Source organism: Protopterus annectens, chromosome 2.part1 (genome assembly GCF_019279795.1).
Source record: "Protopterus annectens isolate FY-2018-M chromosome 2.part1, PAN1.0, whole genome shotgun sequence".
Lineage (NCBI taxonomy): Eukaryota > Metazoa > Chordata > Ceratodontiformes > Protopteridae > Protopterus > Protopterus annectens.
Genome location: NC_056729.1, coordinates 1,632,971,815 through 1,632,984,572, shown reverse-complemented (window position 1 = coordinate 1,632,984,572; position 12,758 = coordinate 1,632,971,815). Strand labels below are relative to the sequence as shown.

The following is a 12,758-nucleotide window of genomic DNA, read 5'->3' as shown; positions in this document are numbered from 1 at the left end:
TTTTCAATGTTACAAAAAGAAAGACTTGCTTTTCCCCTCCTCCATGATCTGATCATATTCAAACATAATGCCGTTTCAAATCCATTGTTGCAGGCACCAAGGAGACCATGAATGGCCTGCTGTCAGGGCTGTTGACAGGCATACACAGAGTACAAAGCGGCAACATCCAGAATACTGTTCAGTTTGTATTTCATTAATCTAATTGCAGCAACTCTTGAAAGGCTGCATTGTCAGAAATCTAGGCTCTGGGAAAAGTAGAAGATTTGTTTCACTGTGCAGTGTGGGCATGTGGGTGGAGGTAGAAAGGATACTGCCCTACTTACACCATCAACTTAGTGCAGTCACGCAAAAAACTTCATTTTAAAAGGTTTGTAATCATTTTTTGTTATATCGAATTTTAAGTCACTGTTTTCAGGAATTTTTACTGTTGCAACCAGAAGAACTGCATAATTTTAGAATGTATAAAAGAAATAACGTTTTAAAAAATGCTTCATGATTCAGTCAATTTGATCTCTGTAGACTATGTTATCACAAGTGAGTAGACTCAAATTTGGCCTCTTTACAACATATTCATAAACGCAGAATTCTGTCAAAATTAATGCTTTCTAAAATAATCCCTAGGATTCATGAAGCTGAAATTTCCTTGCAGGAGCAGGCAGGTCTCTGTGCAGGAACAGTGCAGGGTGTAGAAATGTATTTGGCGATTAGCCAAATACATTTCTGCAAAATAGAAAACAGAGGTATGACAGCCTCAAAGAAAGCATGTAGTCCTTTAATTAGGCATGCCAATGGTCAAATATATGGCCACTGGCATGAAAAATAGTTTATTTTTTTGTAAAATTAAATTTTTTTTTTTGGCCAATCTCAGACATTTAAGCATAGGGCAGCGGCGGGCAAATGGGATTGTGCCAAAAATACAAAAAAAGGGAAAAATCAAGTTTGAGAGAAATGTGCATTTTGCCATAATAGTCAATAGCATACAGAATGAAAACAATACCAGGGACTAGTACTTGCTAAAGCAAAAGGCTCAGTGTAAGTTTGGTAACTCAGGAGTAAGGCAATGGGGTATGCAAATGAGGGGATTCATACTGAATCACAAATTTTTTCTAAGAGTCAGACTGCACCTAACTGTGTAGGTGCTCCAACATCATGGTGTAGACAGGAGGAGCAGCAAACATGAAAAAGGGTTGTGCCATGATTGCTGCAAGCACATTGGAGTTCAGTGGTCTGTGTTTGCCCTTAGCTAAGCACAGCTAAGACAGGGGGTGTGTCCAAGGCTGTATTTCCCTATTCCATGAAATGCAGAGCGTGTTCGGGTCTAGGAAGATCCAGTTCTGCTGAAAACTATTTACTGTAGCTAAACAGGTGTGCGCAGTACCAAAGAAAAACACAGGGGATAGCAGAACTGTTAACATTTGAGCACCGGGAATGAGCGGTGTGCATCAGGGCTTAAACGGGGAGGAAATGGGAAGGGGAAACTGCAAAAGGAAGGCAATCAAGGAGAACTAGCATAGCTGGCAGGTGGAATGTATCAGAATCAGCCAATTACAAAGGCAGCAGCCCAGCACACTACTATAAACTATGCAAACACCTTTCAGTCTGTTTTTTCCAACAAAATCTACACCACTGGTGTACACATTCGGGGGGGAATTTTAAACTGACAAATCTAACAAAACATGTTAGGGGGCTGGTGTTGCTCTGATCTATCAGCATGTGCTAGAGACTGAGGGTGGTGAGGAGGAAAATGCTGACAACCAACTCAGACCAAAGAGGAGGCGGAGAAGAGTGTTCAGACCCAGGGTAACCTACCAGGGGCTACATGATCTGGAGATAGTAGTGCACTACAGGATGGACAGGGACATATGTCAGCAACTTGTTGAACTGTGCTGGCCTCACCTCACAGCCAGAACCAACAGAGGGGAACCCATCCCAGTGGATACCAAGGTATGTGTAGCCTTAAGAATACTAGCTACAGGTACTTTCCAAAGACCAACTGGGGGTATCATTGGAGTCTCACAGGCATCTGCATCCAGGATACTCCACCAGTTCCTGGATGCCATGCAACCACATGCCACTGAGCATATTCACTTCCCCAGCACCCATGAGGAGAGGACCAGCAATATGCATCTCTTCCACCATGTAGCAGACTACACTGAGGTACTGGGTGCCATAGACTGCATGCACATCCATATCAAAGTACCATCTGGTGAACAGGGTAGGGTCTACATAAACTGCAAGGGCTTCCCCTCCATCAACTGCCAGGTCGTGTACAATTCCCATGGCATTATCATGAATGTGTGTGCTGGCAGCCCTGGAAGCTATCACGACTCCCACATCTGGCATTCATCACAGCTGTACTGGGCATTTGCCAGTGGGGACATCCCATATGGCCAGCTGGTGGGGAATACTGGCTACACACTGGAGCCGTGTCTGATGACACCCATCAGAAATGCACACACACACACCCACACAAGAATGCCATAATGAGGTACATGCACAAACCAGGATCATTATAGAGCATATGTTTGGGCTACTCAAGTCATGGTTCCACTGCCTTACATATCTGGTGGACACTCACAGTACTCTCCAGCCACATGTGCACACATGTTCATAGTATATGCCATGCTACACAATATGATCCTGCGGAAACAGCTGCAGCAGGAACAAAATGGCAAAGGGCCACACAGCCCCCCGCCATTGCCAAGGCCTCCACAGGCACAGAGTGACTCGGAGGAGGAACATCCTGAGCCTGCCTCTGTAGGCGGATGAAGGCATGCCCAGTATGCCCTGGCCTTGGCAAAGAGGCAATGCATAGCACATTCACTGGCATTGTAGGGCCCCATGGACCAATCTCTCTCTCTCTTTCTCTCTCTCTCTCTCGCACACACAGTAAAATGGATGCCAAACATCACACCACCTATACCTGACCATGTATAGGCAGTGTATTGCGTGCATCCGACATAGTCAGCCCTCAAACACAACCCTCATAAAAGCTGCAGGCACAAGGTAAGCCAGTCTCTGTAACAAAATAAACTAATGGAGTGGAATTTTCTGATAGCATATCTATGGTATTGATAAAGCATGTAAGGGAATGGGGTGGCTAACTGGGATAGCAGCAGACAACTGACGGCTCTGTGGGACAGCAGGACGTGTATCCCCAGTACTGCCTTACCCACACCATGCAGTACCACCCAAGTTGACAAATACCACTGCAGTATATGTGGTGAGTCAAATCACTGTGGGGGGGTCATAGGTCACATGCCTGGATGTCAACGTTGGGGTCCCATACCCACCACCAACCCCACACAGCAGATCAGATGTAGAAAACCATACAGAAATGCCTGGAAAATGCCCCCACATGGCGGCATCCATGAAATCCCCACCTACAGACTTTTACACAGTGATATCACAGCAGGTCTGACAGTGGCAGTATGGCTTTGAAAGGTATGAAGTCTGAAACTACAAATGTCTAAGCCAGAACAATCTGACCTGTGGTTGATACTGTTATGCCTGTAGTCTGAAAGATAGGGCACGCCAGTATGCTAAATGGGACCAAAATGTTAAGCAAATATCAGCACAGTCTGTGCAGATGTGTATCGTGTACAGTTGTGTCACCCCCCCCCCCATAGTCCCATAGAAATGCAGTAACATGTTCCTAGCCTTAAGCAGCATCCAGCTGTCATCAAGAATGATGGCACAATAGTAACAGAAAGCAATTGTCAGTAACACCCACAGTCAACTTGCTGGTGCCATTCCAGGGGTGTCTCCTGCCAGCAGCCTGGGAACATATGATCATCAGAATGCACTGCCCTGCTACAGATGGCCTGCATCTGTCACACCTGGCCTACAGGCCTCTGACAAATGCCTATGCCTCACTCACAGTGCCCTTTAGGGAGTGTCATGGGGTCCATAACACTAACATAACACAGTCCCAAAATGCAAAGAAAGGCCATGCTGATGACTGCTAGTAGCAAACCTGCCAGCCTCAGGGAGCCAGAAATCCAGACAAAGCCATGAGTAATGGGGTGATGAAGGTCCAAAGAGAAAGACACCTGTGAAATACTGCTCTAATAATGTTATAAAGTTGATGAAATGATTTGTATTAGCATGGAATGTTTAATGGGTACGAAGTCTGAAACTGCAATGTCAACTGTCAGTAATATCTGACTTCAACCCTGAGTGACTTGCAAAACACTTTTGCTGGAAAACCACACTTGTCTGGGTAACCAACAAGATATATGACTCATGGATGTGGACATTCTGTGATACTCTGTACAGTCGACAGGCAGGGCTAGGAGTTTAAACATGGGAATGCACTCACTACAAGCAGGCCTAACCCTGGAAGATGGTAACATGTCTGCACCCACAGAACCCTGGGCCACAGCCATGGGGAGCAACACATCCCTCCCTGATCACTTATCCTATGCAACATCATGATCCCAACATGTGACCATCCAAGCAAAATGAGGTGGCCCATACATATATCTGTGACAAACACACACACCTCCAGGCTAGTCAAACAGTCTGACACACACAAGACCCTCCAAGTGCAGTCAACCATTGAGGAGAACCCAATGCAAAGTACTGGTAGCTATAGGCAAAAATATCTGCCCAGGACACACACATCCCACATATTCTATCCCCTACAAATCTATCTGGAGTCTGCCTGTCACGCTGATCCTGTCTGACTTATATTACCCAACTGTGGACTGGAAATCAGACCAGACCAGAACATAAATGCACAGAGATTCCACCATTGTAATATATCACTAAGGTGCTGGACCATTTCCACAGCACTAGCAGTCAATTGCTTGTAGGCACACCCCTCAACAGGCTGGATTGTGCAAGAATGCAAAGCATTTGGCCCATAAACCTAGTGTGTGCATCATCCATCCTGTATTCCCCTGGTAAATCACTGTGATGATCTGAGGAGGTATGTCAAGAGGTACTGAAACAATACATGACAGTGTCAAATAGCATATATGACAGATGTCTGCTAAAACAAGCCCTGTAACCCTAGCAACCCATACATTACTGAGAGAAATTGTCACAATCACTGTATGGCCCATTGTCCCCACATTTTGATAGGCTATCTCCAGATATCATGCACCAACAGGTTGAGAGGTATGGCTGATGGCTGTAGCACAAAATAAACCAGGATGGAGTACAACAATCCTTGGAATGGAGTACAACATGTACTATAGAAGGACACACTGGGAATGCTCATACACTTAGATAAATGTCAGTAGGATCTAGGAATGAACAGGCCTTCCCCACCCAATGCACTTCCCATTCCCCCACCTTAGCAGCCCTGAAGATGTCTGTCACCATAGAAGTCACTTTTATTAGGCCCAGCCCTATAAGCTCTCTGGTGCATGCAATAACTGCATAACACTAGGAAGGAGTTTTAATCTCAGTCTTGGCAAATGTAAAAGTGTGTGTGTCTGTTCACAACTAAAAGCTTTTGTGTCCATTCAAACCCAGTACACTTCTCCTTTGTCTACTTCAGCAGTCCTGCAGATATCAGTCATCTTAGAAGTGCCTTGAATCAGTTTTCAGCCCCATAAGCTTTGTGGCATGTGCAATAACTGGATAACACTGTAGTACAAATAACTAATTAAGTTGGAGTTCTATTCTTAGTCCTGACAAATGTAAATGTGTGTGTAAGAGTGAGGGAGTTGTGTGTTTGTTTATAGGTGAAACAGTTTTATGCTATTTCCACCCACAACACTTCACATTGCCCACCTTATCAGTCCAGATAATGTCAGTCCCTTATCAGCAACTTTGGCCAGCTGTCAGCTTGGTAGTATGTGTGATAAATGCTTAACACTATAGTACAAATGATTAATTTGGCAGAGGTTCTACTTTTGTATCTGTCAAATGTGTGTGTCGGTATGTATGTTTGTAAGCCAAAGTATTTTGATATGTTTCCCACCCACTGCCCTACTTTATCAGTCCTGCTGATGTCATTCCTCATATCAGCACCTTTGGCCAACTCACAACCCAGCAAGCTCTGTAGTGCATATGATAACTGTGTAACCACTATAGTGCAAATAACTACTTAGGTAGGGGTTCTATTCTCACATCATGTAAGTGTGTCTGATTGTAGGACAAAGTATTTTGATAGGTTTAACACCCACTGCCCTACTTTATCAGTCATAGGTTCATAGGTTATAGGTTCATAGGTTACTACTAGGCTAACTGCCCTTGTGGGCCATTTTAAGCCTAGCCAATTACCCCATGTGATAATCAAACCCTGCACCTTGTGTCTGTAAGGTAAACAACTTAACCATTAGGCCACCGTCATTCCTCATATCAGCACCTTTGGCCAGCTCTTAGCACAGTAAGCTCTGTAGTGTGTGTGATAACTGCATAACACTATAGTACAAATAACTAATTAGGGAGGGGTTCTACTCCCACATCTGGTAAGTGTGTGTAGATGTGTCTGTTTGTTGGACAACGTATTTTGATAAGTTTAACACCCACTGGACTACTTTATCAGTCCTGCTGATGTCTTTCCCTTTATAGGTTCACAAGTGTGTAGTAGGTTAATGGCCCAGGAGCCTTTACAAGCCTAGCACATAGAAGGGCCCTGCCATTGTGCCACCCAGTGTTACTTCCCAGTGCCTGTATCAAGTAAAGCCACTGCAGTCATCCTCAGGTTGAACTATTACTCATCCACTCATCAAAAGTTCTCTGGAACAGGGTCAGCTAGGCGCTCTGCATGACATGTATGGGAAGTGTATTCCAGGGCATGTGCAGTCTTTTGGTGAGAGACCTGTCCCACCAGCATGTTTTGGTGATTGTGGTACTGAGGTAGAGGTCTCTGCAGTGTGTGGTTTGGATGGATTTATATGTAGCATTTCTAAAACAGCTGGGTCAGGCATAGCTTTGTAAGTCAAGTATAGATAGCTGCTAATTAGATAATATGACACATAGAATAGCTTGGGCCTTCTAAGTCTGTCTGTGTAGGATGTGTGTTTAATGCCTAGAAATGCCTAGGTGTTTCTGTGGCCTCTCCATTTTATTTATTTATTTTATTTATTTTGTTTTTGTTAACTGGGAGGGTCCGACTGGACACAGGTCCATTTTCAGCGGAGGCCCGGGGAGAAAAGCTCCATGTTACAATATTAGGTTAATAAAATTCTAAGCAATTAATGAAATTTAAAGTAGTACAGGGAACATTTACATGACAAGTGATACATCTAGTAGAATGAACAATTATTACAAAACAGTTTTTTTTTTTTTTTCTTTTCCTTCACATTCACAATACATTTATGCATTTGTATAACTGAGAAGTAAATAAATGCCCATACTGGCAAAATTAAAGTATAGGTACAGGTAAGATGAGAGTAAGAGGAGTTATGTTAGGTTTTATACTATTTTCAGATACAGATTATACTCATTATCATGCATGGGTTGTAGTAAAGGACAGTACAAGTGTTAGTATGTTTTCTGCTAATGGACTGATGATATGTTTTAATGAATATGCAAGGATATCAACAGGGCTAAGTAAGGGAAAAGTTATAGTGTAGCAGAATCCTTGCAACTGAGCATAGTTATTGTTACCCTGGGGTGTAGCTAGAGCAGAGCCAATTATTAGAATAATGGGATTTCAGGAGGTGTTTGAATTTGGTACTAGAAGTAGTGTAAGTTATAATGTTTGGGAGTGAGTTCCAGGTTTGGGCTGTTATGCAGGTAAAGAGAGATTTACCTGCTTCATTTGTATTTCTTATTACTTGAATGAGATTTTGGTTACTAGATCTTAGGGCTCTAGTGGTGGTATAGGGCTGAATTAGCTGTTGGAGAGCAGGTGTTTTCTCAGGGTAGTAGTAGAGTTTATGTGCAACTGTGGCTTGATTAAGTCTTAGCAGCTGAGGAAGTTCCACTCACTTGAGTTGCATTAGGGAAAGACAGTGATGGGACCTATTTGTGGAGTCTGTTGCGAATTTGGCAATTTTGTTGTAGCAGGATTCCATTTTGTGAAGTTCAGTCAGGTGAAGGTTAGTTAAGATAGGGGAAGCATAGAGAAGGATAGAGAGGAGGTGGCTTCTTGCAATAGTGGCTTTGGTCTGTTTAATCATGAACTTTTTGTTTCTATAGAGGAGACCTAGTTTTCTGTTTACCTTTTTGATGGTTTGTGCTATATGGATATCAAATTTTAGGTGATTATCAATCTGTACTCCTAGTAGTTTTGTGTGGTTGGTGGGTGTGATTTGAATATTGTTTTTGACGTTTAGGATTAGTTTAGTTTTCTTTGGATTGAGAAGAAGTTGTATTTTAGTAAACCAGGTTTCTGCTAGAGTAAAGTTGAGTTGGGTAAGTGTGTGTAGTTCCTTTATGCTGGGGGCAGCACATATTATGGTGATGTAATCAGCATATTGAACTACTGTGGCAGTGGGCAGTGAAGAGGAGATGTTGTTAGTGAAGAGGGAGAACAGCAGTGGGCCAAGGATTGATCCCTGAGGGACTCCTATGGAAACTGGTAAGAGGGAGGACAGCTTTTCTTGCCAGAGAACTGCTTGTTGGCATTCTGATAGACAGCTATTGAACCACAATATAGTGGAGGAGCATATATTGAGACTAGATAGACTATTGAGGAGCATGTTGTGATTAACCATATCAAAGGCTTTTGATAAGTCGAGGAAGATGGAAGATACGAAAAGACCTTGGTTTCTATAGTGGTTGACTGTATTGGTATAGGATAGAAGGGCAGTGGTTGTGCTGTGGGAGGGTCTGAAGCCATGTTGGATAGTAGTTTGTTTTGTTGGAGATATTGCATTAGTTGCAAGTGGACAACTCTTTCAAGAATTTTTGATAAGGGTGATAGTATGGCTATAGGATGATAGTTGGTCAGCTCTAAGGAGTTGCCTCCTTTGTGCAGAGGGACAATGTGGGAAGTTTTCCAGAGGGTAGGAACTATGTGTTCTGAAATTGATCTATTTATGAGAATAGACACTGGGTATGATATGGCTTCTGCTGCTATCTGAAGGAAATCTGCAGGAAGTTTATCGGCAGCTAGTGTGGTTGGTTTTAGCTTCCTAAGGAGGTTTGCAACCATTTTAGTGGACACTGGCTGTAGGGAAAAGCTAGAGATGTTATTTTTTGTATTACTGTTGATTGTAGTGGATGATTGTATAGTAGTGCCATTATTCTGTAGCAGGTGTCTAGTGAGGTACATGGCAAATGGGCCATAATATTTGAGGAGTGGTCTAATGAGGGAATAGTAGACAGAGATCATTACCTCTGTCTTCCTGGATGCAGAACCCTTGGTAATGCAATGTGCCATATAGAAGGACTTCCTGACCACAGTGGCAATGTGGTGCTTGAAGGAGAAGTTGCTGTCAACCTGTGTCCTCTGATCTCTTATAATGCTTACAGTGTTAATTGGGCTCCCATTGATGTGGAACTTACTGGGAACTGAGTGTTTTACCAAAGGGGATGATGATGCATTTTGTGGTGCTAAGCTTCTGGCCATGGTTTCCACACCACTCATTGGTCTCAGTGAGGCCTTTCTATAGGATGTCTGCTTCACTTGTGGAGTTCATGATACCTCCCAGCTTGCAGTCCTCTGTGAACGTGGTCAGCCAGAGCTCATCTGTGTTGGGCTGGACTCCTGAGAAGTAGATGCTGGACAGGACACTATCCAGCACTAATCCCTGTGGGACTCCACTCGTGACTGCTTGTCAGTCTGACTTGGAGTTTGCCACTGTCACACTGTGTGTTCTGCGAATCAGTTTGCAAACCACCCACTGATATAGGGGTTGATGCCTAGTTTGTTGGGTTTATCAATAATTCCTGACTAATGAATGGTATCAGAAGCCTTGGCCAGACTAAGGTAGGCTGTATACAGTGCCTTACTGTCATACACACCCCTGGTGACTCACTCAAAGACATCAACCAGGCTGAGCAGGCATGATCTGCCATTCACAAAGCCAAACTGTGTGGGGTCCAGAGTTAGGAGATCACCCATATCTTGGTCAAGCAGGTCCCTGATGATGCACTCATACCTGTGCATAGTAGACTTGTCAGGCTAAGGGCCCAATAATCCCCAGGGTCTGTAGATGCCACCCCTTTATGGAGAGGAATGCCTGTAGCAGTGTACCATTTTGGAGGGACAAAGCCTGAGCTGAGGCTGTGACCAGGGCACACAGATATGGTACCAGGTCTCTTTGAATGTAATGTAGAACACAGCCACAGATATGTTGGTTCATAGGTTCATATGTGTGTACTAGGCTAATGGCCCTGGAGCCTTTACAAGCCTAGCCCATATGATTACCCTGGAATAGTGCCACCCGACCTTAGTTCTTAGTGCCTCTGTTGATTAGAGCCACTGGAGTGATCCCTGGGGGTGAATTTTCTATTTCCCATCCACTCATCAAGATTTATGTTGAAGAGGGGCCAGTGAGGTGCTCCGCTTGACATGTATGGGAAGTCTATTCCATAGCATGGGCAGTCTCTGGGTTATGAACCTATCCCTCCAGCAAGTTCTTTTGATTGTGGTAATAAGGTTGAGGTCTTTGGAGTGTGTGGTGCAGAGGGAGTGAGTTTTCTTTAGATGTTCACAATGTGGATGGGTGGAAAATAAGAATGAACTAATTATTCCTAGTATTAATAATAATAAAAAGATGGCAGCAACAGGTTTTTACAATTGTCAGTCTAAAAGGGTAATATACCTTGCATACTGTTAAGTATGCTTCTCATATTATATTGGTAAGATGGAAAGAAGTCTGAAATACAGGATGTATGAACATGGTTATGATAGAGGGAAGAAAAAGGATACGAATGCCCTTTATAGACACAGCATGGAGTGTCATCAGGCTGTGTTTAAATTTTGGGTAATTGAACAAGTGAGACTATTGGACCGGGGAGGTGACTGGGAAACTCATTTAGAGTTTTGTGAATTGATATGACAGCTGCAGTTGGATGTATGCACCTTCTATGGACTAAATGACCATGTATCTATTGTACTTGCATTAAAATTGAAAACTATAGTATGAGAAAATGACAATCTGGAATTTTGTTATATAATATAGTTTTATGTGAAATTACTATCTAACTGTTTTATTGGATTTTAATTGTTCTTAGTATGTATATGTGTGTTTTTTAAAAAAACAGATTACTGCATCTTTAATATATTTTGTACAATTAATGATCTCATTAGCTGTGGATCAATCCTGTCGAGCCATTTAGTGTGTGGTTTATATATATATAAATATATATATATATATATATATATATATATATATATATATATATATATAAAACCAAGCATAAAATTCCATTATAAGCACATTGAGAGAAAAGAAGAATTTAATAATGGTTTGTATGGATATTAAAAACCTACTCACAAGCATCCCTAATGAGTTTGGAATAAGGTCTATGAAAGAATTTCTGTTAAGCAAGGGTACTTGTAATGAGAGACAAGTTAAGTGAACTAATGGAGATGATTCTCGGCAACAATGTTTTTCTATTCAATGATGGACTCTATATTCAAGTTTGCGGAGTGGCCATGGGTACCCCATGCGCCAACAGTTATGCGAACTTAGTGTTGACGCGATGGGAGGAACAAGTGATTTATCAAGAGAATTCATGGAAAAAGCATCTCAGACTGTATCAAAGATTTGTCGATGATATTTGTATCTTATGGGAAGGTACTATTATGGAGTTGGAAAGATTTCACTCATTTCTGGAATGCAGTATGAATTTTTAAAAGTTCACAATGACATATAATGAGAGACAAATGGATTTTTTGGATGTGAGGCTGTACCAAAGTGAGGATGGAGACATGGAAACTAGCCTATTTTGGAAAGAATGCTGGAAAAATAATATTTTGCCAAGGAATAGTATGCATCCAAGATGCACCTATAAGAGCATAATGAGGAGTCAGCTGTTAAGGATGTCACGTGTACATTCAAATGATGATACCATTAAAAACATGATGGATGAGATGTCTGAACACCTAAAAAGCAGAGGGTATAAAGAAGAGGAGGTAAAAATGAACAAGATACAAGTAATGAGTGAAAGGGAGAGTAAATCTAAACCATTCATACGAGGTAAAAAGGAGAATGCACTACATAGGTGAGTTAATAACAGCCCAAAGAAACCAAGGATCATTCTCACACATACCACAGATACGGACGAAGTGAGTAGAATTATAAAGAGGAATTGGAAGATTTTGCTATCCAATGATGAATGTAGAGAAATTCTGGGTGAAGAACCAAGCTTTAGCTATAGAAATGCCAGCAATTTAAAGGACATCTTATGTAAAGAGAATTATTTGGTGCTAAGTATTGAATCAGTAAGGAAAGGTACTTTTACATGTAGGAGATGTACGATGTGCAAGTTTATTTGCACAGATAACTGTTTTGTACACCCTACTACTAGGAAGAAATATGTGTTTAATTTTTATGCAGACTGTATGACGAGGAACGTGGTCTATTTAGCAACATGTTCCAGATGTGAACAGTTTTATGTAGGGAAAACAATCAGACAAATGAAGGAGAGACTCTAAGCACATCAGTGATTTTAGACTTAAAGACCTTAAGAATCCCCTAGCAAAACATATCGGAGCCAACCCCAACCATAGTTTTGCTTTTAGGGCCTTAAAGGTGGTTTATGTGTCTAAAAGGGGGGGGGGGTGACATTAATAGTAGACTTGAACAGGAAGAAATGCACTGGATCGGCAAACTTCAAGCACATTTGAAACCTGGGCTAAATACTGCCTTTCCTATTCAGCCAGCATTAAGGAAAAGGAG

At 42.2% G+C, this 12,758-nt stretch overlaps 1 protein-coding gene across 1 annotated transcript in view; it reads left to right on the top strand.

Moving 5' to 3' along the window:
* The first annotated feature begins 271 nt into the window (after positions 1–271).
* LOC122794786 overlaps positions 272–12,758 on the top strand; it is a 79,059-nt gene continuing 66,572 nt past the window's right edge. Inside the window, exon 1 of the mRNA XM_044063407.1 lies at positions 272–367. The gene's annotated coding sequence lies outside the window, so the exon portion shown is untranslated. The remainder of the gene's footprint in view (positions 368–12,758) is intronic.